The sequence below is a fragment of the Micrasema longulum genome, unplaced genomic scaffold (assembly GCF_059751315.1).
Source record: "Micrasema longulum isolate JH-2025_06_02 unplaced genomic scaffold, ASM5975131v1 h1tg000514l, whole genome shotgun sequence".
In the NCBI taxonomy this organism is placed as follows: Eukaryota; Metazoa; Arthropoda; class Insecta; order Trichoptera; family Brachycentridae; genus Micrasema; species Micrasema longulum.
The window spans coordinates 195,724-223,686 of record NW_028277711.1 but is presented as its reverse complement, the minus strand read 5'-3'; positions in this window follow the sequence as shown (position 1 = coordinate 223,686).

Here is a 27,963-nt window from a genome sequence, read left to right as displayed (position 1 = left end):
TAAATAGAATTTTTATCAGTTTAAATAATGGAACTCTTGTTCTATCCTTGGTTAGAAGCCAATTACAGTATAACTCCACTATATGGTCCCCTGATTTCAAAATTCACATAAATAATGTTGAAAGAGTTCAACAGGTTTTTTTTGAGATTTATTCATTTTAAATTGCATATTCCTATAAAACAATCGAACTACATGTGTTTGTAAAAATGTTTGAATTTACCTACTCTGGAGGATCGCATTTTTATAAAAATAATTTATTCTAAATTAGATTATTGTGAACTCCCGAAAAAAATAAATATTAACATACCAACACGTAGAACGAGACAAAATACTGTATATTTTTGGTACCTTTCTCAAACCTATCTTTGTCACTCACCTATACCGCGTCGACACAGTCTAGAAAATTAATGTACCTCTCATATCGACATTTTAAACTCGAGTCTCCATGAATTCAAATCATCTCTTTATAAATATTTTATGATGTTGTACAATAACGATTAGCAATTAATTTGCAACAGCTACTTATGCTAATGATCTGCTGTTAACTCATTTTATGTTCATAATATATCGCCTTTTTATATCTTTTGAATGTGAATATTTATTATTCTTGTTATTTTTCTTTCTATAAATCCATGTTTTAATATTCTTTTTAATTGAACGCATTGTAATGTTAAATTATATATTGTAAAAAGAACTTGTGCCGTGTAATAAATAAACAAGTTTAAAATTGAAATAAATCCCAACTAACAAAAAAAGTGCTCGCTTGAACTTGATTTTTGTCACTTTTAGTGGGTACATATGTGTATCGTAAGGTATGAGTGCCATGCAAGAGATCTAGTGTTCGATTTTCTGCATGGTTGACATGAAATATTTATTTTAAAGGCTTTTTTTATTCGAATAATTCATGGTCCCTGGACTGGTACCTGAGGCGTAAGACTAATCATCTTACCTTCACGTAACTAAAATATTCATAAGAAACGCTGCAATTCATCTACCGATGAAGTGCCAATGTACCATTGGTGCAGAAAGGCAATGATGATGGTGATGAAGATAAAAAAAATAAAATATTAATTATGTTTAAAGAATTAACTTTGTGGTAAAACATTTGACTAAATGTTATGAAATATATGTATCTAACCTTTTACTGACTTTCTATGTCTAGCGGTTTCAAGACTACCCGTATCTTTGTCAGGACACCAATTAAACTAACATCCAAAACCTACTATACACCTTCACCATAGTTGATGTACAAAAATATAAAACCAACACGACATGCAATTTAATAAGCACATGCACTGATAAGTACAAACATGCACTGATTAGGACAAACATGCACTAATTAAATTATGAAAATATTGTATGTTGTTTAAGAAATAGTTGAAAAAAGGTAGAGGAGATGGAGGAGGGGGTGAGCTTAATAGGTTTAGGGTGACCATTACGGTGGAACATCGTATAACGGACTATATTGAAAGGACGAAGAGACGAGTACGTCTCGAAACCGGTAGACATAGAAAAGTCTATACAAGTGGTTATATACAAATTTATTTATTTATTTACATATGAGAAAAATTACATAAGCCAAATTACAAATAAATATTCTACTTCAACACTAGGGATAAGTCAAGCAAGCGAAGGAGTGCGGTACAGCGGAATACTTGAGAGGATCTATCGGTTCCTATATAGACAATGCCTGTTCTAAGGAACCGATATGTTACGGCAAAAATAATTATAATATAGGGTTGTATTCGCAAAACTATACACGGATATAATAAGTATGAATGTAATCTATAAGTTTGAATATAATATAATAAATATTTCCATAAAATAAAAGTATGTATATAACATATTGGTACAGATTAAGTAATAATTGTCAAAAAAAAAATCTGACTCTTTGCTTCCCATGTCTATCAATCATTTGCCATTTTTTTTCCCAAAACATGTTGTACTTTTGTTTTTCCAGATGTAAGGCACTTAGTTATATAGCTTTGTCCCGTAAAAATAAAAGATCTTTGAAACACCGCTACACGCGCTCTAGGCATCATCATTTAATATTAGAATATTATGAAAAAATACATTACTTTAAATTTTTTTCCAGCTATTGCATCATTCGTTATTTATATACAAGAACAAGTTTCTTTTTTTTTATTCTAGTTAAAATATTTTTACAAAACAAAAATCGGTTAATTTAAACGTTTTTTGCCAACCCTGTCGGCGTCCTCCAAACTTTATATCTTTGTTTTATTGGTCGTATCACGACATGGGACTACATTCCTTCTCTAGTGGCAGACATCTAAAGTATGTTTGCCGCGGAATTTTTTGAACCAGTATCACTTTATTTAGAAAAACATTCACTGGGTTTACTAAGCCATTATTCTTTTAATCCCCCGAAATTCCATCCCAGAATATTGTTTCGATTTTTTAAATCTTATTTCCCTCCGAGAAATTCTTCGGTGGATATGATATTAGCATAAATAATTGTGTAGTTTGATTTAATAAACTCCGGTCAATCATGCTTTGTCTGGATTTAACCTGATATAATGACTTATATTTTTACGTTGCATGATGTTTATTACTTTTACTGTTAGTATTATAAAATCATTTTGCCTTAATATCAAAAGTATTTTCTGACTATCTGCAAAAATACAGTGCAGTACCAAGTAAAATATGTGTAACTAACTAATTGTTACTAAAAATGTATAACGGTAAGAAGCAGGAATTTACTATGTATGTATCATGCGCGGTCCGTTCATAGAACGCATGGAATCATTGGTTCCCCTAAATTTAGACAAATAATGTTTATAAAATAGCATGTTTAATAAATTAATTATCAGTCGTAATACCTAACGTTTAGATTTCTATAATAAATAATGTGATAATAATTGTATTATTAATCGCGACAAATTGCGGAGGAATTTTAATATTGCCTTGTAAAAAAAAAATGTAAAAAGAAACACAACCTCCCAGCGCGACCATTTACCAGCGCTGTCATGCGCGTACTACTTGCTACTTGCTACTGGCTGGCTGGATATTTCGTTCCAGCGCCGTACTGAATGCGCAGTCCGGGCGCAGGCACAGACTTAAATTCTCACCGGGCAACGGAAGCAATCGTAAGATACCAATACATTATTTTCAATGTAGTTTAGATGCGATGCGAAAGTAACGCCGCGTCGAGCCGTGCAGCACAGATGCAATTTTGGTATTTTGGCGTTGAACATAATATTACAATTATTATTATCTGGTGGAGTAGGAATACAAAATAAAATGTAGAATTAAATTCAAACATTACATCAATATATTATTGATTTGTTGTAAGAAAAAAGTTTATAATCTACTACACAAAATGTTGATTTTTCGGGTTCGAATAATGACCGAATCTTTTTCGTTGAAAAGTCGTGTTTTTCAACAAGATAATTTATGTTTTGGTTTCACTGCATTTTAATAAAATAAAATAAAATGCCACAAAACACTTCGCAGTTGCTTTTTGTAGCATATATTGTTGTGAAGTTGGTTAATTTGTTATTACAATTTATTAATAGATATGTAAAATTACTGTTACTATTTCTAATCATATATTTATACTCTTTAGTTTGTCTTTAATTTCTTAAAGGCAGTGTATATTATTGTGTACCATTTACTTAAATATTAATTGCTTCTCTAATCAAAAACCCCACCGCACGCTCCTGATATGTATGTATATTTTATTTAATACTAGTTTCCGAAGATCTAGAAAGATCGACCTTAGCGGAGGACCTTCTTGTCATGTCATCTCACGAATTTGCACCAGCTTTTACCCTAAACTTGTATGAAAAATTTCAGATCTGGTAAAATCATGGTATGAGCAAGATAGATTGTACATCACAGCGGTAAATCGTGCGTTAGAGGGAGAAGAAAATATTTGAATAGTGCCGGCGCATGCGTAGAAATGTAGGTCGCTGTAATGTTACTTTGAACATGCGTACTGACAGATATTTGATATGAATTTATGCAACTTATTTACGTACAATGTACGTAAAATGTTAGTGCGTTTAAAACAGTATGTAAACAAAATAATCACGGATTTAGCGTGCTGATCTGGTTCCTAAGCGCGGACTGTCATTGCACGTTTTGTTGATCATTTACACCACATTAGACATATTTATCATCATCCCCTTTCCGCATCTATTTGTGCAAATGGCACTGCATTGGTACACCAATTGCAACGTATCTTGATCATTTTTGTTAAATAAAGGTAAGCTGATCAGTCTTACGCTTTAGGTACCAGTCCATGGACTATGAAATATTCTAATGTGAAAACAACCTTTAAAATAAATATTTCAAATCAACCATGCAGGGAATCGAACTCGAAACCTCTTGCATAGCACCCATACCCTACAATACATATATGTACGCACCAGAAGTGACAAAAATCAAGTTCAAGAGAGCACTTTTTTTGTAAGTTGCCATTTTTTTCAATTAAAATTTATTTATTTACTACACGTCACAAGTGTTTTTGACAATACAACATATAACTTTAAAATGCGTTCAGTTTTACAAAAATTAAAAATAAAGAAATACTTTGCCAGAGTTTTTGATTAAGAACTGCCTGTGCTTAAACAAATATTTAAGAATACAAATAAATCAATACCATCATCCCCTTTCCGCACATAATGGTGCATGGGACACTGCATTGGTACACCAATCGCAGCGTATCTTGATCATTTTTGTTACCTGATGGCAGGATGATCAGTCTTACGCTTCAGGTACCAGTCGAGAAACTATGAAATAGTCTAGCGTAAAAACACCCTTCTATATTTTATTTTATTTTATTTTTATTTTTTTTTTTTTTTTTTTTTTGCACCACAACAGGCCAGGAGGCCCAATTACAGCGGTGAATTACATCACAGAACACCCAGGCTTGAGAAAAATCACATTTAATTTTGTGTTCTCACCGGGAATCGAACCCGGAACCTTCCGTCTGTGAGTCAAGCGTCTTGACCACTACACCACGGAGGCCGCCTATATATAATATATAAGATATATAAATATATCAGATCAATCATGTCGGGAATCGAACCCGACACCTCTTGCATGGTAGGCAAACACGCTGACCATTACAACGCGAGGCCGATAATAAGTAAATAAATACAAATGAAAAAGAAAACTTTTCTGAATATTTTTTTATAAATTTAAACCATCTCGAAGGATTCACCGCCCTGGTTTTTTAAACACGAAATTTACTAAACTTATTATTTATTTAATTATCTACGGATATATCAGTCCGTTAATATGTTTCAATAAACACATCTACTTTTAAATTCAATGCTTATAAATATTATTTTTTTTTACTAAATATAATTTAGTATTTTTTTACTAATTAACGAATTTTTTTTTACTAAATACTATAAGTAAATGTTTACCGGCCGGTAGAAAAATTCATAAAAAGTTTTTAAAGACAAAACAGTTTTTATTTATTGTATCATTATTAATATCTTAAGAGAGTCATATTTGTTTAGCCTCTTACTTTTCAAATCATTCTTGTTCTCAGTGTTTAAAATAAATATGAATCTAAATCATTCATCTCTCAACTAATTGAAGAAAAATATTTCCCTTGTCGCTATTTGTAAGCGCTGGCAGTTTCATCACTCCATTAATCATACACTTTTCATAATGAACATTGCATTTTTAACGTTGTTTAATTTGACATAAATACGTACCTATGTTTCAATAGCACGAGAAGGAATTTCTGAATGTGCGGATCGCATAAAATGTATGGAGATAAATATGCTGCCTCATGTCATCTTTCGGCGGTCAGAACCTGTCAGTCTCATGAGTATCTTATTCACTTCTCAGTTGAATGTGCTCCTGTTACATATTTCGCATTTTCTGGCGTACTGTTTATTATTTCGAGTTTGTTTATTCCGGTGGAGTGGAGGCGAAAAAATATATTTCGAAGATACGCAATATCTTGTGTTTATTTTAATATTGTTTATAGCATGCAAAATAAATAAGATACCAAAATATATGTATAAAAGTTAACTTAATCGTGGATATACTTTTATTTTAATATGTTAGGTAAATTTTATGAGCTGATTACCGAGTTGAAAAAAAACGTTTATATTGTAGAGAAATAAGTGTGTATTCATTAAAACAAGTAGCCAAAATATAATTTTCTCTAAACTTTTTTTTATCAATTTCTTATTTATTTTCCCAGTTTTTCATGTATATGTTTACTGTTACATGAATTCTTTCCCTTTAAAACGTTTTTTTTATTATTTTTTTTCGTTTCAAGATTTAATAAAAAAAGGTTACATTGTTCATACCGCCAGTTCTTTTTTTGTCTTGAAGTATTTAACATAATGTCATTACAATAAACAATTGTAATTACTGATTTTAATAGTAATCTTCAACTCAAAAATATTAATAAAATTACTATAGTTTCAATAAAAATTTTATCTTTTTGATTTTTCATTTTAATATTAAAATCAAATAATGTTTCCCGTGTGCGAAAGTTTGAAAAACAACTCTTTCGGTTTTTATGTTGTCACCGGGAATCGAAACTGGAACCTCCCGTGCGTGAGTCTTCCGCTTTGAGGACCTAGAAGATATCGTAAGAATAATTAGTCTCAAGGACCTATCGCACGAGGTCATATCACACATGGTAAAAAAAGTAAAGGTAATTGTTTAAATAAATAAAAATAGAACACAAAATGCCGAACGTTCTCAAAGTGGAACGCAAGGTCTGTTGATGTTTGTCAATAGTCCGGCTTCTCTTGGATGAGTTTTCTGTGGTTTTCTTCTTCTTAAAGCAAATGCAAAGAAGTTCCTTGACACGGCCACAGACGATTATTCCACCAGATCCTCACACTTTAGTCAAGAGTAATTAGAAGGAACAGAGTTTTTGCAAATCTTGTACATAATAAGCAAGGCAAAAAACAAGTCACTCTTTTATGAAAAATAAAAAAATTCTTCCACCATAGCTATTAACCAGTTAGGCTGCCAAATTTACATTTCTTTCATATTTAATTAAATAATGTTTTTACATGGTGTTCGTCTCGTGATTTAGTGCGTTTACGTACCATGCAAGAAATTTCCGATTCAATTCCCGACAAGGTTTAAAATAATTGCTTAAAAAAGTGTTTGAAACTAGAATACTAATTATAAATACGGCCTTAGCAAATAACAAAAGTGTTAAATGAAGAAATAAATGTACACGAAACTAAATAAAAATAACATAAAACTATGTTGCAATGATCAACAAAGAAAATAAAATAATCGTATGAAATATATTTATAAACACGATCAACATTTAAGAGCTACCCCATGCCAATCCTCTTTCATCCCATACAGTGTAATATCGAAGAGATCTACGAATAACTGGAAGATCTATCTTCAAGAATTCCAAATTGTATGACAAATTGACTAATCTACACATTCTGGTCATTGGGGCATAAAAATAAAAGTTGCTCTAAGAAGATTTGATAAATAGCTGATTTTGACTTTTGGTGACTCGGTGGAGAACATGAAAATATATCGATCGTAATAGAGATAGGACATCACTTATAGAACTAAGTGTTTTGAAAATGTTTATGAGGTGCATCTCAAAAATGTGATGAAAATTATTAATATACGATACGGTTAGTGTACCAGTGCAGTATCCTATGCACCATAAGTTGCGGAAAGGATAAATGAATTAATAAATATGGTACAATAATATGTTTATTCATTTTTTTGTTCACACCAACAAGCTACAAAAAGTGGCTTGGTGGGATTTTAGTTTTAGTAAAAATATAACAAGTGAAATTTTTTTTAAATTGTATAAATGTATAATTATGCTATTAAATCAAATGAAAAAAATATATAAATAAAAAAAACCTAACCGATGATCAAAGACATCTTGTCATTTTTAAAACCTTTTTTATATTTTCTTTTTTTTTATGCAGATATTGATTTAATGTTATTATAACACGTTGGCGTGTTCATTGTTGTCGGCCTCGTAGTGTAGTGGTCAGCGCGTTTGCGTGACATGGTTGACATGAAAAAGGTGTTTTGACACTAAAAGGTTTCATAGTTTCCTGGACTGGCACGGGAAGCATAAGACTGATCATCTTACCTTCATGTAACAAAAATGATTGATACACTAAGACCGTGACCAATGCACCATTCGGTGCGGAAAAGGAATAGTGATGATGATGTTTACTGTATGAAATCGTTGTGTTATAATATATGCAAACAAACTTTATTATGATTTTTTGCTTTTACTGTAATATTTAAGGTTCACATACTTTTTTCAGGCTCTGCGCGCAGTGTCTATTAATTATTAAATACATTTAGTTAAGTTGTGAAAAGGGTGGTACTTTTTTTGCCTTTTTTTAGCCGAGTAGTGAAAAATATCTGTTATTGGAATGTTTTGATGAAAACTGTTATCAATTTACTTCGTGAAAAAACATTTAAACAGAGGGCATTCTTTCCCATTCCAATTCGTCGTTTCGCGTCATTTTTTTTTCGGCGCGAACACGACTTCGTCCGACATTTTGTTATTGTGTCATGCGTTTTCATCCGCCACATTGTTGGCCGCTCGTACCTACAATCTACATGTACACAGCACACAGTACAGAGCATTGTGGTCCCGGTACAAAGCGAGACCGTCCGGCACATTCGAACTCCGCCGAATGAATTCAATATGGACAAATTAAATTAAATGAATCGAAAAATGTAGAAGCATGTTTTTTCCATTGCTGTTTCACGTCCCGCGTACGGGACGAGACCAATTTATGGAGGCAAGGCGTGAATTTTTCCTCGTCAGTGTTTTCATTATACTACGAAACTAATCATTGACCATGAATATACGTGTACATTTGTATTTCGTACATATGGAAATCGTTTCACTTTATATCACGGGTCCAATGCAGATATTATTCCATTAATTTATTTCTCGTCATGCGGCTACAAAAGAAGATCTCTACATAAAAATATAAAGTTTTTATAAAATCAAAAGTAGGGTCTTACTATGTGCATAAGGACAGTGTTCTGCCTAGTAAGAATATAAAAAATAATTGATTATGAAAAATAAGAAAGACAAAGAAACAGAGAAACACCCTTTAATTCACATGTTGTTGCATTCTACCGCCAAAAGATCTATGAAGATAATTTTTAGCGGATGACCTTTTGAGTCTTAATTATGAATGCTATCTCCTTTTTTAAATTTGAAAAAAAAAAAAAATTCCTTATTTTTTATATTTTTTTGTTTATTCAGAAAAACAACAGCACTACAAAAAAATTAGACAACATTATAAAAAAAACATAACATAAAGTCAAATCAGTTTTCCACATAAATACAATTATGAAAAATCCAGTTCAGAGCGAGTTTTTGTGTGTGAGGATGCGTGGGTAAGTGAGTGGAGTGTAGTTTTGGTAGGTTTGTGAATATGTGTGTGAGTGTATATGGGTGTGAGGGTGGGTTTATGGACAGGGTGAGTGTTATATCGAGTGAATGTAAACATATCGAGAGGCTTTACTTAACTTCTGTAATATCTGTATCTACCTCGGTATGTTCTACCGGCTTGTCATCTCGACGTCATATGACTGAAAAAAAACAATTAATGACCCCGAAAATTTAGTTCGCGTTCCTTACTTCATTGTCTTTTAAAATAATACTTGTTTGTATTTACAATAGGCTTCTGTGATAAAAATTGCCCACTTCAAAGCGATCAAAAACTTCAATAATTCCTAATTCAAGCAAAAAATGCCCGCTTAAACATGATTTTTACATTATTTTTGACAATCACAAAGACGATAAACTTAACGTTCATCAGCATTTATCTACTGAACGATTACAAGACCGACTCTCGATACATACACTCAGAAAGATAGTAAAATAGATAGAAAAAATTAAATAACTATTTTTTTTTTATAGTGGCAACTTTCTTATGCCTAGATATATGTTAATAGGGTAGAATCAAGCGACATTGTTTTTTTAATTTAATTCGACTCCAAAATTTACTTCTTTTCTCTCGTATTTTTAATAGGCTTTTAAGAAAACAACATGCCAACATTAGAACGATATTTTTTTTATAAATCGTAATTAAAGAAAAAATGCTCGGTGTAAACAAAATTTGTGTCACTCTTAATGCGTAGATAGACGTATCAGGGGGTTCTAGACCCGTTGACACAAACCGATGTACTTAAATCAATAGTTGATGGTGGAGAGATGGGTAGTTTATCTTCATAATCGGTCGGGAGAATTTTATCTTCAACTATGACGTCATACTGAAGCTATGTAATTTTAGTGCGTAAATATGTGTACCGTGACGTAGATACGCTTCCCCTTGTTTCATATCGATGCACCTACCCTAAACTTGAAGGTGGGTTTTCGGTAGTGTATCTTCGTAATCACTCAAGAGAATTTATCTTCAACTATACCGTCATGGTGAAAGTATGACGTCCTTATCCTCCCATCATAATCGAGGCCTAGAATTTGTCTGCTGCGCAATCGTCGCGCATGCGCAATCGTCGTCTTGCATGTTTTATTTTGTACGATATTTAACAGTAAATTTTGTGTGAAAAATACCAAATGCGGTGTAACCGTGGCATGAGCAAAATACACTACGTTTCAGTGAGGTAAATCATACGTTAGAGGGAGAAAATAATACACACAACTGTACAGTGCCGGAATGTGCGCAGATACAAGCTTGTCTCTTGACTTTGAACATGCGTACTGACAGAATATTAGAAAGATTTTTTTTCATTTAGCTACATGGGAACAATACAATAGTAGTGCGTATTGAATATGCAAAAAAACAAAAGTAATGGCAGATTTATAGTTCAGACAGGTATAATACTTTTGTATAATATGAGAAAGAGAAAAGAATTGTATTCTGTAAAAGATTAGGAGGTACCTACTTTTTTATTTTTTAATAATTACAAAATAAAAAGAAAACATAACAATATTCCTTATTATTAAAGGACAACATAATGTAGTAAAGGAAAAAAAACGTTTAAATTATTCGTTTGAATCAAGGATAGTGCGTGTTTATTTTAAAAGAAGGAAAATTTTTAAAGTTTGGGATTAACGAAATATTATCAGTAAAGAAAGAATTAAAGATTAAAACCCTACCTTCGTGTAACGAAAATGATCAAGATAGGCAGCGATTGGTGTACCAATGCAGTGCCATATGCACTATTAGGTGCGCAAAGGGAATGATGATGATAATAATTTTGATGAAACATAGTACAATACTACGAAATATGAATAAACGCAATGCCAAAACTTTTAGCAAGGAACCGCCTGTGTCTGAATATGATATACTGAATAACTAAAACACATACGAATTTTTCTAAAATATTGTTTATGTCACAATAGTATTCAATGTCTTTGATGGACATATTGAGTTTTTTAAAATAAAAGCCATCTTCAAGAGAAATATTTTATATTGTACTTTGTTTAAGGGAAATGACTGCAGAGGACCGCTGCGAGACGTTCCATAAAATTATTATTTTTTTATTTTTATTTTATTTATTGGGGATATCAACATTAATACATGTAACAAAAATACAACAAATAAAATATACAGAGAATAAAACCAATGACAGATATCCACAGAAATACATTAAATACACGTACAATACATACTAGTGTGTTTGTGTGCGTGTAAGTGAGTGAGAGGGTGGGTGTTATATTGGAATGAGGGTAGACATGTGTATAAATATTGCACAAGTGACAAGTGTCGAAAATATAAATATATTTAAAATATTAAGAATTAGAGATAAAATATGATAAAATAAAATAAAATAAGATAAAATAAGACTAAGATTAATCATCATAAAATGGTTCACTCGTTGTGTTTGCGTGGAGTTACCAACAGACCGTATCATTATCATCATCATTTTCGTTCCGCACATGATGGTGTATAGGGCACTGCATTGGTCACGAATCGCAGTGCATCTCGATCATTTTTGTTGCATGAAGGTAAGATGATTAGTCTTCCGGCGCAAGTGCAAGAACGATTCATCGATAATTTCAAAATATCGATGCATCGAACATCGCATAAAAATATCGGATTAAACATCGATTCTGATATTTTTATTTTTAAAATCAATGTATCGAAATGGCGATGTTTTTTTTATCATCATTTCTTTTCCGCACCTAATTGTGTATAGGCCACGTAGTGTAATAGTCAGCGCGCTTGCCTACCATGCAAGATATATGAAATATTTATTTTAATTGGTGTTTTTACACTGGAATATATTAAAGTCCCTGGGAAGTTACGTGAAGCGTAAGACTGATCATTTTACCTTCATAGAACCAAAAAACATCAATATACGCTGTAATTGGTGTACCAATGCAGTGCCCTATGCACCATTAGGTGTGAAAAGGGAATGATGATGATAAGTAAGATAAGACAATAACAGCGTATCTTAATAATAAAAAATAATAATAATCCAGAAACAACTCAATCTATTTACCTATCAGTACAGATCTTAATCGCTGTAAAATAAGATATTATTTTGGTGAATATAAAAATTTGATGAATTTTAGTTTTGAAGAATTTTTAGAACTTTTATCGCTAGCTTTTGACCAATTTTACACCGAACGTAAAAATTCACATGGCGTGGCGCGCCGGAGTGTGATAGAATTGTTTTTTTTTATGTTTTTCAGTTTTTTTATTAGATGCTCTAGAAAAAATACTGCGAAAAGAAATTGAATGGAGATTACTTGGCCTTATGGTGTTTCAATTAGTATGTTTGCTTTCCACTGAATAACAAAAATAAAAGTAAAAAACGATTCTGTGTCACGGCGGATAAAGTGTTGTAGAAAAAATCTAAGTATTTCAAATTTATTTGAAAATTTATGTTATTGAGAAGTTTTGACAAAAAAAATGTAATTTTATTCAAAGTTTATATTGGTTCTTCAAATGTTATGAACTAACTTAAAAAAGCATAAATATTAAAATAAAATATATAAATAAATGATCTAGATACACTGCATTTGACTTAATACAATGCCCTATGCACCATTTTATTTATGTTTTAACTTTTCGGACATAATTTTTATTGTACGTTGGCGGGTTTATTGCCGAATGACAATTTCTTCCAACCAACCAATAAAATAATAGTTTTATTTTGATAATTTAAGTTTAAAAATATTCAATTGATAATAAAAATAAAAAATAGCAAAACATATATAAAAATAAATATATCTTTTTTTGTGAATAAATTGCCTTAAATCAATACCATTACTGAATGAGTAAAAGGAAAAAGGAGAAAAGAGGAAAGGAGGAGAGATTAAGGAAGAGAAATGTGATGTTTCTTCAAACGTGATTTAAACAGAGATACTGTAGTAACATCTAACATAATCGGGCGCGGATAAGGGTTTCATAATGACGGTAATGGATAATAATTAAAAAAATAATCCACACAATGTTATTTCGATGCCGCTTGCTACGTAAAGTGTTATATCTGCAAATATATTAGAAACTTTTCACGAGAGAGCTTAAACGATTTGACATAATATTTATTTTATTTTTTATTAACCTTTGGATCGGAATTGTATATTTCTTTAAATTGTATGTCTTTATATATAATTTTTATATTTTGCGTTTAAAGATGAAGATCATAGTATTATAATAACATCAAAATAATAATTTGATAATCCAAAGGCCCTTATTTCATTATATTATAAATTTGTCAGAAGCCATTTGGAATACGCCTCTCAGATATGGAATCCCCAGTATGCCATATATATAAGTAGAATAGAAAATATTCAAAACAATATTTATAAAGTACCTTAAATACAAAACCGGTATTTCTTATGTATCTACTCTCACTGCCTCCACCTTCCATGGAATCATTTCTCTACAATACCGCAGAGTGTGTGAGGACCAACTACTGCTTTACAAAATTATGACAGGAATGGTTGACTGTACAGAGCTGGTAGGTTTAATAACAATACATGTGCCAGCCAGGATTTGTAGACGGTACCACCTGTTTCATGTACCAATAAGTAAAACATCGTATGTTAAAAATGCTTTTTTTCGTAGGACTTTTTCAATGTACAATACAAAATTTAAAAATATAGATTACACAAACATCACTTGGTCAGATTTAAAATTTACACTAAAAATGTATTATGTAACTTAGTAGACATTATAATAATAAATATGTACATCTCCCCTCCCCTCCTTATCCTATCTTTAAGCATTTTTGTCCTTATCCCGCCCAATTTACAATAACTTAATGTTCTTAAAATAAATATTAAAAAATCTTTAATTATTGAGTACATGAAAATAACATTTTTATATGTATAAATTGTATGTATTTATTTGATTTGTAATATATTTTCTTTACTAACTTTGTATACTATGTTTAAATCTGTTATTAGTTCTGAGTTTATACACTATATCTGTTTGTTTACTAAAAATATGTATGTAGAACTGTTGATTTCCCAAATTAAATAAAATAAATCAAAATATCTCAGGTCACCAATAATGCAGTTAGAATACAAGTATTTTAATACAATGGCGACGTCAATTTGATCGTACCGAGTGGATTTTTACCATCGCATCGTCTCAAATGGGCCTTTCGATACATGCAAAGTGCTAAAATTAGAGTCGATTCCCACCTCCATACAATTTCCATTGTTTCACACGCCTCTATGGCGTCGGTATAGCGGGTTCTCCTTTGATGCATTGATATACGAGAATGGAAAACTCAAAAGGCGATAAGTGTCGAACGGAAATTTATTGTAGGTAGCAAAAAATTAGTATTTATTTGCAATACAGCAAAGTTATTTGGAATACCTTTTGTGTATTTTTCTGTGTTCCTACTTTAACTAGCTTTCTTTATTTTTCTTCTTCTCCTTTTCTTTAAATTTCTTGGGTTTTCCCTGACTTTTTGTTTTTCTTCCTATAGCGTTATATTGTTGTGATGGATATTCTATCTGGCTGCGATACGCTCCCACTAGCTTATTAATGATGCTCACGCTTTTACACACTTGAACACTTACTTTCTCAATATAGATAAACATTTTTTTTACTTAGTCTGTTTACTTATATTTTATTTTTATAAAACCACTGAACCTCCCCATCAAATCTTATTATAGTTTCAAAACTGGTTGTGTCAATTTAATTTAATTTTTGCATCCTTATTTTTTTGCACCACAATAGGCTAAGTGGCTCAATTACAGTGGTGAATTACATTACAGTAAACCTAGGCTTAAAAATAATAATATTGTTTTTTTGATTTCTCACCGGGAATCAAACCCGGAACCTTCCGTGCGTGAATCAAGCGTCTTTACCACTACACCACGGAGGTCACTAGAATAGGAAAATGTAATTAAAATAATGTTAATATGTTTAACACCATCAGTTGATATTTTAACGAAAAACACGGTGTCTGTCATTAATCAAATCCATGTTGTTAAAAGTTCATGAAAATTTACGGCCGATTGTTGTTCAAAACTGCTTCACGGGGCCGGATTTGGTTGTAAAATTTGAAATGAATATTTTTTTATTTATATTTAAGCGAGAAATGAAACAAAAAGTATGTACGATACATTTTAATTTAAACCTTTAAATAGGTTAATGTTTTTGCCACAAATTAAAATAAAGTCCATAACGTTTTAACTATTTCATGCAATGCAAATCCTTAGCACTCTAGCAAAAATCAAAGCTTGACTCATCTAAGGCAAGATGTGGTTTAATTCTAATACCACTTTTAAGCCCAAAAACGGCATTTTGAAGATGAGGCGGTGAAGGACAAGTGTTGCGGATGCTTCAGGAGAGCCTAAACGCTAGGAGCCTCTTCTCCTCACCAGCGGGTTTCCACCGTTTTGGAAAACCGTCGATGACTACTTTTTGTCTGTATTTGGCGGAACACAGAGATGTAGGATTGACGTGGGAGGAAGCGAGAAAGCTGGTTGGCGAGACGGTTTCCTGGAGGCGTCTGGTGATGTCTACGTGCTCCATTTATAATACGATAAAGGCGCTGTAAAAAATTACAAAGTTTATTAATTAATAATACCGACCAGGTAGCATTTATTAATTAATACACTGATTAGACGGCCAACCGTGAAACTGGTGTTTCAGGTTCGATTCCCGCCAGTAAAAAGAAAAAATCCAAGAAAGGTTTTTTTCTCAATTGGTCTGGGTGATAGTGTGTATTTTTCATAATTACCTTCCGCGTCATCTCTTTTTTTACTTCTTACCCGCTAACAAGCCTATAAAAGAGAAGCTTAGCTTTTTCCGATTAAAAAAATATATATTTTAAATGGCGTTAACCGGAATTCAAACAATAACCCCAGATATGAATCAGGAAGACAATTTTTAATTCTTAATTAAATCAAAGCGTGGTGGAGAACAATCATAATTATTAATTGTTTTCAGTTTTAGTGCTGCAGAGCAGCGTTTATTTTATAATTTGATAATATGTACTTACAAGAATTTGTTACCCACTAAGTCTTAAGACTTTTTGGTGGGACACATTTTTTCTTTTATGACAGGTTTATATTACATTTATTTTATTTATATTTTACAAATTTATTCATAAACGGGCACTATAAAGTATCTAAAAGATATTTCTTCAGTTCTTTTTTTTTCATTTGAAGATCTTTCATGTTATTGATGGTTTGTGGAAGATCATTGAACAATCTGGGAACAACGTAATTTAATGTTCACTCTCCGAAGTAATTTGTAATTCGGGGAACAAAGGGAGCCCTTAGTTTTTAATCTAGTGTTGTGAATGTGGGAAACTCTATTTTTATATTCCGGATCAACAAAGTGATCTACAATCTAGACTTAGTGTAGTCACAAAGTTGTTTTACCGGCAGGACATTACAGAATTAAAAAATATACACCTTCGTCCAAATGTTTTGCCTCACGGATTATGCTATCCGGTACAATCCCCCTCAACAGTCTCACCTGAATATCATAAATTTTACCCAGATGAGACTGGAAGGTGAGACCCCAGACACGCACTCCGTAAGATATAATAGATTAAATAATGAGCGAGGTTTATATGTATCTTAACGTTTTGAAAGGGAGTATGCTTTTGATTTCATAAATCGCCTTAAGCCAGTACCTTAATATGTCGCAGATTCCATCAATATGAACACTCCAGCTAAATTTAGAATCAATAATTAATCCTAAATATTTGTGATTATTTACAAAATCTATAATAGAATAATTACATTTATCTGATTCTATATTTAAATTTGAATGAAGGCAGATATTCATATGAGCTAACAATTTTTTTCTAACTGCTTTATTTTGTTTTAGTTAATTCGTCATCAAAACTGTTTGCTTTTTTTGTTTTCATTCTTGTTTCGGCCCTGTCGATACGCTATAATACACTCACATGAATAAAGAGGCGATTTGTAACATGGCGTCCCATTGTGTCTGCCGTCAGGAGGTTAACAATCACTTCAACCGTCACCGTCGTAGCTAACTTCACGTCAGTTTGATAAAGATCTCCTAAGAATCCGCGCACGCCCGAGAATCGTGTCAAAAGCTTAGAATAACTAACGGAATCAATAGAAATACAAAATACGTCATGCAACAAAACGTTCGTCATTTGTCAGAACCTCTTTAGAAGCGGGATCTATTGATGGAGTGGAGTTATAGCGCGGTTAAGTAATAATATGCTAAAAACATTTATCTTATTATAATTAGCAATCTCTCAATCTCTCTTTATTGGAGAAACAGAGATAAACCGTATATGCCTTTCAAAATACTTAATGCTGTGAGCAATGTCCCATTTCTGTTGCAATCAAGTTATTTTCATGTTTCCAACCGTGTCACCAAAAGGCAAAAATCTACCATTTATTAAAACTCCTAAGATCAACTTTTGTTTTTATGCACCAATGTCCAGAATGTGTAGATTATTCAAGTTATCACGCAACTTGGAATTCGTTAACATAAAAACAGTGTCGGATCTTCATCTTCGGCTTGGCATTGATTGGCCCGAAATTAAATATGTCTTTCGTGTTTATGAAAAAAAAAATTACAATTATTTTATTAAAGAAACTACGACACATTTCAGTGTAAAACCACATTTAAAATCAATATTTCACGTCTACCCAGCCAGGAATTGAACCTAAGACCTCAGGCTTGGTAGTCAAATAATCCAACATATACACTAGAACGCGCATTTAACTTCATTCTTTATCAACAAATTACAACAGGGATGGAGAATACCTTAAATAAGAGAATATTGAAGTCAGGGCATTTACAGGGCTTATGACCTGTCGTTGGCTGGTTTAAGTGGCCACTTTACACACTGTGTAACATTCACCATTTTGTTATTCTATATCCTTTTTTGGGATTTTTACCTGGAAGAAGCCATTGAGTCGAAAGCACTCGTCCAGGGTTCTGGTTCTATTTGACACTCAGAACTTTATTCTTCAGCCTAGACATAGAAAAGAAAGTATATTTTTATCTCCATTTTTCTTAAAACTAAAAGAAAAAGTGACGTCACAAGTAAAAAATAAATTGGGGATCATAAATTTGAATGGGTCGTTTTTTTAACCACTCATCTGATTCTGAAAGAGAAAGAGTAAATTTTGAAAAGCTCGTAGGGTTAAAAGTAGCAACATTATAAAACGCTCACAATGGTCTTACGAGTAAGGTTCGTTTCTCCATAAGGGGGACAATAACAACACCTGAGTTTAAACTTATAGTATGGCATTCAATAAAGATGAATGGTTATCGTTTTGAGATGACGTTAAGTACAACCTAAGCCGTGTACCTTCACAATCTATGACGCGATCTCCACCGCGGATCAAATTACTCCCGTACCGAGAGATGGTATCGTTCCATTTCTCATCTGATAGGTAATAAATGGTTAATATTACAAAAAACATTACTTCAGTAGAGATTTGAATTAATTTGAAATCTTAGAAACTAATATCTTGTGTTTTTTAAAACTTACATACACTGGAACCTCGTTTTACACGTTTTTTACGCGGTTTAAAAATATTGAAAATAGTTTTTGAAAATTAATTTAGCAATGCGTAGTAGTAATATAATAATTATATTATTCATTATTGAAAAGCCCAGCATTGCTGTTTTATTTACTTGGTGTATAATATAATGCGTAATTTGACAATTCGAGTGGAATTATTTTTTGTAATTTGTAACTTGTATTCTCATGAATTGTTTTTATAACAAATTACTCAATAATTCATAGCGTCTTCTCCGTAAACTGAGCAAATATCGCGAGCGTCTTTATTCCTTTGATTAAACTCGAGTAGAATGAACTGTCATTAATGTTGTCATTCCATTTTAAAGGCATACAATCTAATAGAATAATATATGAAACCTAAAATCAAATACAATATACCATAGAGCAGAAAATTTCCTTTCGTATAACTATTTTCTTTTACTTTTGGTGCTTATATTTTGATGTCATGTTATATTTAACACCTCTGTGGCTTTGGTGTAATACGAGTTTACAAGACTTTACATATCTATCTTATTTATTTAAATTACGACGTTGTATTTTTTCAATCAAATTGACATTTTCTCGCTGGATTCAAAAAGTAATATTTGTATAAATTTTCTGTATTTTACTTTTAAAAATATTTGTTTTTACTATTCGAAGAATATTTTTTCAATAAAAGTGATGCCAATACCACAATAAATCTGTTTTACTACATAAACAAGAGATCGAGAATAAAATTTATAACAAGGGAAACAGAGACGCTGTTCTGTAGCCGGTGTTAGTGTCAAAAAAGAAAAGAAGAATTATGTTCAATCAGTCGGTTATAAGCAGTAAGCGGAAGTGCACGCTAGCTATATGACAGGCGTTTTTATGATTTTTTATTTGTTTTGATTTAATAGGCCAACATTATGCAATTAATTTGGTGCATTATTTGAACAAGAAACTTTTAATAGTATTTTTGTATTTTTTAATATTTTTTTCAATAGGTTTTTAATTTCAAATGTCTGAACTTTAGAATATTCTGTCTCCTCATTCAGGTAACGTGATGTTACATTTCTGCGTGAAAAGAAATTTTGTTGCACTATCTTTTAAAGTTAAGAAAAAAAATTAAGGTAAAGTCAACAAATAAAAAAAATACATCACGAATTAACTTTCTTACAAGAAAACTATCCAGAATTGTTTTTATTAATACTTTTTTTACGAGGTTTTTTTACACTGTACTGTGTGAAAATATTTTTGTTTTTATGAACACTAACGGAAAATCATTTTAAAATCAGTAAGTTATGTATCCAATAGTTTTAAGGCTTAGGGCTAGTTGCACAAAAAAGTTACCTAAGTTAAAAAAGTTTATAGATAAGTTGAAAATTTTCATGTTTTGTTAAAATGAGTTTTGGTTTTATCTTAAAGTTTCAAGAAAAATATTGTGTCCATTTTGACGATAACGCAAAAATAATTCAACTTTTAACTTTTTTACACTTATTTTTGTTGGTGCAACTGGGATTATGAATATTTTCCAACCGGGTTTTTAGTTTTGACCTCATAGTTTATATAATATACGTCTCTAGCGGGATAACTACACATTCTACCAATCCAATGCAAGTTGCCAATTACAGCTGACTTGTTTTTTACAATATGTTCTGAATGAGAAAAATGAAGATAAAAAATGTATGAGAGTACAGTAATCTTTTACATTTTTGTAGTCGATTTTATATTTCGCACGAACTTCACTTGATACTCAATGTATATACATTATACACTTAAATATTAACGGAGTAATATTTTTAATCAATCAATAAATTAAAAAAATATTATTATTATAAATTGATTATTTATTATAAATAAGCAAACTAAATTTAAAATGCAGATAAAATTTGCATCTCTAAAATTCTCAATAGTTTATTTGATGTCCCGACTATTCACCAACAAACATCTCTTAATGTTCCTTCACGTAGACTCAGAAATAATGAAATTCTGTTCCTCGATCATCATAAGACTAATTATGATTTCCTGGCACCTCTACCCAGAATAATCAGTCTTGTTAACGAAAATCAGGATTGAAATTATTAAAACAAAACAAAACTTTTAAATTAATTTTAAATATATATAATACTATTTAACAAATTCCTAACGTTCTAACTTTATTTTTTCGTTATTAGTTTTATGTTACCGTGTATAATTATTATGTTTGTTATAATTAGCGTTTTAAATGGACTATTTAAATTGACACGGTTTTTTTTTTCAATTACGATATATTTTGCATTTTAAGCGCTATGATTTCTTAAAGTTTTGTATTTTTAAGATAACTCCGCGTGGGACGTGAAAGTTTCTTTTCCGCTTATTCTCGATCAGTTCAGCCTATTAATCCATTAACGGCAAGCAAAGCGGAAATCTTTCATAACTCTCTTATCAATGGTTGATTTATATGAACCAGTGACGTCGTTCAAAGTACATTGGATTATTGTATTTTTTTAACAACTATAGTATTTTTAATAACTAGAAGCTTTGCCATACAATTTAATGCTCCAAATTTTACCGCGCGCAAGGAAACATTTATTGTATGTATCTATAGGTGCGAAGGTTTTTACGGTCACTGTTATCAATATGTTTCTTTTTTGGGTGAAACCGTGTGTGTTGGATTTGTTCTGACGTTCCGTATTTTTACACATTATTACACGAACATTTATTTAACATAATTTCCCGTAGGACCAAAGTTCCTCATTTACCCTTTTCTTTCAATTTAACATTAAATAAAAATATTCATTTATTTGTGAAGATGTTAATTTACATGTTAATTTTAATTTACTGTCTAGAATAATAATAAAATAAACTTATTATTAAACATGATACTGCGAAATGAAATATATCTTAAAAATTGTTTAGTACACATTAAAATATGAAAATAATAATATAGTAAAAATTGTAGTTTGTTAATCTTTTAAAAAATAATTGAGTGCTTAATTACCAATAACGTTCTTGGCATCATCATCGTTTCGAACTCCGGCCTTGATCAATTATTGTGTACCATTTATGAATCACGTCAGATCAATCATTGTCTTTGGTCTGTATATGTAGTCCGCAAGTCTGTATGCTGGGCGTGGTAAGGTTTAACAGCCATCCGTATTTGTCTGAACTGTTACTCAATATGCTATTATTTTTGATGAGCCGTTTAGGATTTTGGATTGATTGGGCAGTACAACGTGACTTGTTGAGATGTATTTTTTTGCTGCTTTTAAATAAATAAAAAAACAACTAGAATTCAAGCAATGGATCAGAAAATGAGAAATTTTCAGTGCTAAGTGATTTGCAACGCGCCAAATAGAAATAACACAGCCTGTTTTTATTAAGATTTTTTTATTTTGATTTTATATTTTCGATATTTTTTATTTTATTTTGAATCATGAAGTAGGGCACACATAACCATAATTCTATTTATGCTCTAAAAAAAAAAATACGTTTATTTCTAAATTTGTTACAACCGAGAGTTGAGAGAGAGAAACACAATCTCACATAGGCATGGTTTGTGCAACCTATGCGTGGTATGATGATTTAATCATTTTTTCGTGATAGGATAGTTTTTAAAACAAAATTATATATACAAACTGATACATGCATGCATACACACATATCCATATACAACACACACACATCTTGCATACACATATATACGCTCACAAATATATAAAAAAAATACTCAATTTAAATATTTTAGTACAAAAAACCAAAATGTAACGTATTTCAACAATATTTTGAGTATTTCCAAATGTTTCTAGAATAGGCTGGATTTCTAAGGAGAATTCATAAATCCTTCTTAAAAATGTTTTCCCTCTCTGTTGCAATAAATTGAAATCTATAAAACTTCTAAGGGGGAAAATACAGCGTGTCTACAATCATTTGGACATACTCAAAACATAGTTGATTAAACTGATTGGTATAAGGAATAGAAAAATTGACAAATTATTTCAGTCGTTGGCGTCGCTTAGTAGGTAAAATGGTTCAGCCAGATGAATCTCACCCACATGATAAAGGTTTCAGCACTTTTACTTCACAAAATGGACGGAAGAGATATAGAAATGTGGATGTTTAAATATAAGCAGAGTGGTAAATGTTACACAATGTGTTCAGTGGCCATTTAAGCTACCCAATGACAGGTCATAAGCCCTGTAAATGTCTAGACTTCTTTACTACCTTCTCATCAATGTTTTCCTTCTCTATTGCAACAAATTAAGATTACAATTACATGCATATTTTCTCACCTCTACCATCCGTTGACTTTTGTAAAGTAAAAGAGCTGAAACCTTTATTGGGTGGGTGAGATTCATCTAGTTGAATTATTTCACCTACTAATATAGATATTAATAACACCCTAAGTAGGATATCTAGCCTATCATCAAACATTTGGACATGTCAAAATATTGCTAACAAAGTTGATGTTTTAAATATTTGTAATGTAGGAATACATTTCTATCGTTAAAGTAAAGGTAATTGGTCTTACGCTTCAGGTGGTCGTTTTGCTAATTAGGTCATTAAAATAAACCGAGGCAACTCGTAAAAAAAACTAATTTCATAATCATCACCGTTTCCCTTTCTGCACCTCAGTGGTGCATAGAGACGCGCATTGGAATGCCATATACGGCGTAGTTCAATCATCTGATACACGAAGGTAAGGTGATCAGTCTTACGCATCAGATACCAGTCCAAGAAAAATTAAATACGTCTGTTCAAAAACCCTAAAAATTAATATATTACGTCCTCTCTGCCAGGAATCGATCCCTGGACTTAAATTACAGGTGTTAACACGACAACCACAACACAACGATGAAAACTTATCTCCAGTCGATTTTCTTAATCAGTCGAAAACACTCATCCAAAATACTGGTTCTATTACACGCGCAAAACTGTATTTTTTGTCCGCGCGAACACAGAGATAAGTGAATATTTGATAATTTCGCTCGTTAGTATTGTACAAACAACCCACATACAAAGGTTGTTAACCTTTAAACAAAAGTAAAAATTTAATCAATGAAAACAATATCATTTATGTTTTATTCACATTGCATCGTAAATAACACAATTATTTTGATAACAATTTTGCGGTCAGTGAATTTTTATTTGAATTTGATAGAAATAATGTAATTAAATACCGCCCACACAACGAAACGCTCAGTAAAGTAAACAATGATTTGTGACTGGGTTAATTTCGGAATCATAAAATTGATTGAGTAATTTGGACTGAGACATCTTGGGAACTTCGAAAGCATCAATAATGGAATGAAAATATCGCCATAGACATGTCAATTACACAAAACAATAATTAACTTAATCAAGATCTCCGGGTTAAGACAGTCATGTGTAGTACATACATGATACAAGCAACCTACATTCAAACGATACATAATATATGTCTAGTCTGTTCATTATTACAAGAATTTCCAAATAAACAAACCAACCGCGTGATACTCGACGGAGAATAGCCTATATCACACATATCATCTTAATCTAAACGGCACGGAAAAATTATAGTGGATTGACATTTATTAGATTCGTACGTATTTAAATTTGATAATATTTGTATTTTTTTATAAATCTCATTAATTAATGACTTTAATTATAAATAAAAACAGCAAGATTAATGTTTTATTAAAAAAAAAAAAATATTAGTGTTCTTATAATTTAACCAAATATTTAAATTTTGGTGACCATTTTCAACGAGTTGTAAATAAATTTGTTGCAACACAGGGAAAACATTTTTGAGAATTTTGGAAGTATTTACTAGGCTTATGACTTGCCGTTGGCTGGTTTAAGTGGCCACTTTACAGAATGTGTAACATTCGCCATTCTGCCTATGTTTAAACATCCACATTTCTTCAACTCTGTTGATTTTTGGTATGAAATCCAGCCAGTCTGCAAACATTTAGACATTTTGAAAACATTTTGAATCAACTAACTGATAAGAGAATAAATACAATAATGACGGGAAATTGTTTTCAGGTGTTGCCTTGTAGGTGAATTGGTTAGGCCGGAAGAATCTCATCCACATGATAAAGGTTTCAGCTCTTTTACTTCACAAAAGTCAACCCATGGATGAGTTGATGAAATGTGGATGTTCAGACATAGGCAGAATAGTGAATGTTATACAGTGTGTAAGGTGGCCACTTAAACCAGCCAACGACATGTAATAAGCCCTGTAAATGCCTATACTTCCATACTCCCGTCTCGAAAATGTTTTCCCTCTGTTGCAACAAATTTAGATCTGAGTAACTCCCAGGGGAGAAAATCCAGCCAGTTTGCGAACATTTGGACATACTAAAAACATTGTTGAGTTGTAAATAACATACTATAAGTAAATGGAAATCATGTTGGGGTAGAGAGGGGTTCGAACCTCGAACCTCTTATCTGTGAGTCCACATCACTAGCCACAGGACCACAGCCCGATTATAGTAATATAGTACAACTTAAATTAAGCGAGTACTCTCGGGTAAAAATCCTGCAAAAGGAAATCGACTGGAGATTAGTCGGTCTCATGGTGTACTGGTTATTGCGTGCGCCAGGCATGAAATAAGCAAATAATTGTAAAGCAATACATATTGATCCACCGTATTGTATTTTATTATGCTGTGTAGATTTTTGCCGTGGTGTGAAATGGGCCAATCATGATTTTTCACGCAGTAGGCTCGTGGTTTGCACATGCACAGCGGTCCAGTCTCCGTGAATGTACGGTAGATGGTGGTCTTTATAAACATCATCATCATTCCATATCCGCTCCCTCCATCTTCTGTTGGATATGCTCCTGTGCATCCTTTCAAGTCAGGTTCGAGTCCCGTAGTTCTGACATGAACTGCGGATGAACAGTCAGCAGTTCGACGAGAATCTGATGCTTTGTAATGTAAGCAAGCGTGGTTAAGGCTTTCAAGAGTCATTCGCAGTACAAGGCGAAGCCAACCGTATTGACTCCGCTTGATGATAATTGTCACCAGAGTTTTCTGTGTCCGTTCTCTTCCGCACACGCAAGATTTTTCTAAAACGTCTTTTCTCGAAAGTAAGAATTTTGCTGTTTTGGGCCCTAGTGAGGTGCCACGATTTACATCCGTAGAGGAGAATAGGTGTTGTATAGGTGGTATTTGGTTTTCACTGAGTCATCTGATCTCGTGACAGCCTTCATACTGATGAATGTTACGCCTGCTGTTCTAAATCTCACTCCCAGTACTTTTTGAAAGTTGCCATTTTCTGTTACACCATATATTCAAAGCTCTTGACCCTTTTAATGTTTGGCAGTCAGAGGATTTTGGGCATCAAAGCACGAAGTGTTACACAGTACATGAATTTTAGCAATATTGATTTCTAAACCCATGCATACCGAGTACCCATTTAGGCTATCTATAATGACCTGAAGACGCCTGACAGAATTGTCAATTATAACCGCATCATCGACAGACACTGTAGAGTTTTTTGGAGAAAAAAATGGATATCCTTCAATCTAGTGGAATTGACTTCCTAAAAATGAAGTCCATGAAGATTATAAAAAGGAACAGCACAAGGATGCAACTTTGACGAACTCCAGCAGTGATCTCAAACCAATATGTGACAACATCGTTGATTTTGATTTGGCATTCGCTACTTAAGTAGAGGGCTTTAATAAATTCAACTTGTTTTATAGGCACCTAATATGGTTTTAATATTTCCCAGACTAATATACAGCGTATGTTATGGATATGATTCGCGCATGACCTACCAGGTAGGAAACCTGCCTGGTTCCCCCTAATATTCGCATAATTGGTCCTCGACCTCTTTGCAGTATTACATACGCAAGTACTTTTCCCGATACACTAAGTAGCGTGATGCCAGGATAGGTCTTTATAATACTCATGTAAAATATAATAATTTGTGTTTTTAAATTGTAGTAATATAAATAATTCCACCTCGTGGACTTATGGTGAAGGCGTCTGCCTACCATGCAAGAGAGAAGCATAGGTATTTTTAAAATATAGAAATAATTCTTTTTTTTTTAAGTACGTGAATTATTTAGTATTCTTTAATTTCTTAATTCGTAAGATGTTTTTTTTTTATTTTCTCCAAAACGAAAAATATGATAATGATAAAATAAGTTTTACTTATATATTATAACTCAATTGGAAAAACTGCCACTTGGGCCGCAATTACAAACGTTATTTTCATCGGTGCATATCGAGATATCTATTTTTTCTACTTATGTATGATAATACGCAGAAGACTTAAACTCCCTTATGTAATAGATGATTGAAATACACTGCATTTCATAAACCAATAAAGTGCCATGTGCACTACTGAGTGTAAAAAGGGGGAAAAGTGATGAGTAAAAATGTTAAGGTATTTTTAAAAACTAAATTGCATTGGAATCAAAAATCAACATCACGATTATTTAAGGGTTGCAAAGAAAGATATTTTTTTTTCGTTCCGGAGCAAATTCTAGAAGGTTATATTTGTCGTCATATGGAACAAACATTCTATTTCCTTACTTCGTCATAAAGGCAAATTGACAAAACGTGAAAATACTAACTATGCGCACTAAGATCACAAATAGATCACTCTACTAATAGTGAACCTAATTTTGATTATTTTCGTAGATTGATTTTAAAAGGTGTTAAAAGTTTTTCCAAATATGCATACAAATATTTGATAATGTGCTATACTAAAAAAAGACTACCTTTAATTAGAATAATATTTTTAATTCGATGTATGTATATTCAATTATTAAAAGTCAACCTTCATAAAAAAGCCAACAGTGCTATTCAAATATTGTTTGTCATTAAATTAAGCATAGTTAAAACAAATTTAAGAGTAAAATTACACTTTAAACAGATTTAAGAGTAAAAAAAAATAAACTGAAAAACATATTTGAAAAACAAAAAAGCCTAATATCAGTTCATAGATTTCACAAAAAGTCAATTTTTTACCTCCGTAGAGCAGTATAGACCCCACATGGCACTTGACTATCCTTTTTCTTAGTTTGAAAAAAAAACTATATTGCTCAAATATCAATACATAGTTATTCCTATTATTTTTGCTGGGTTTATC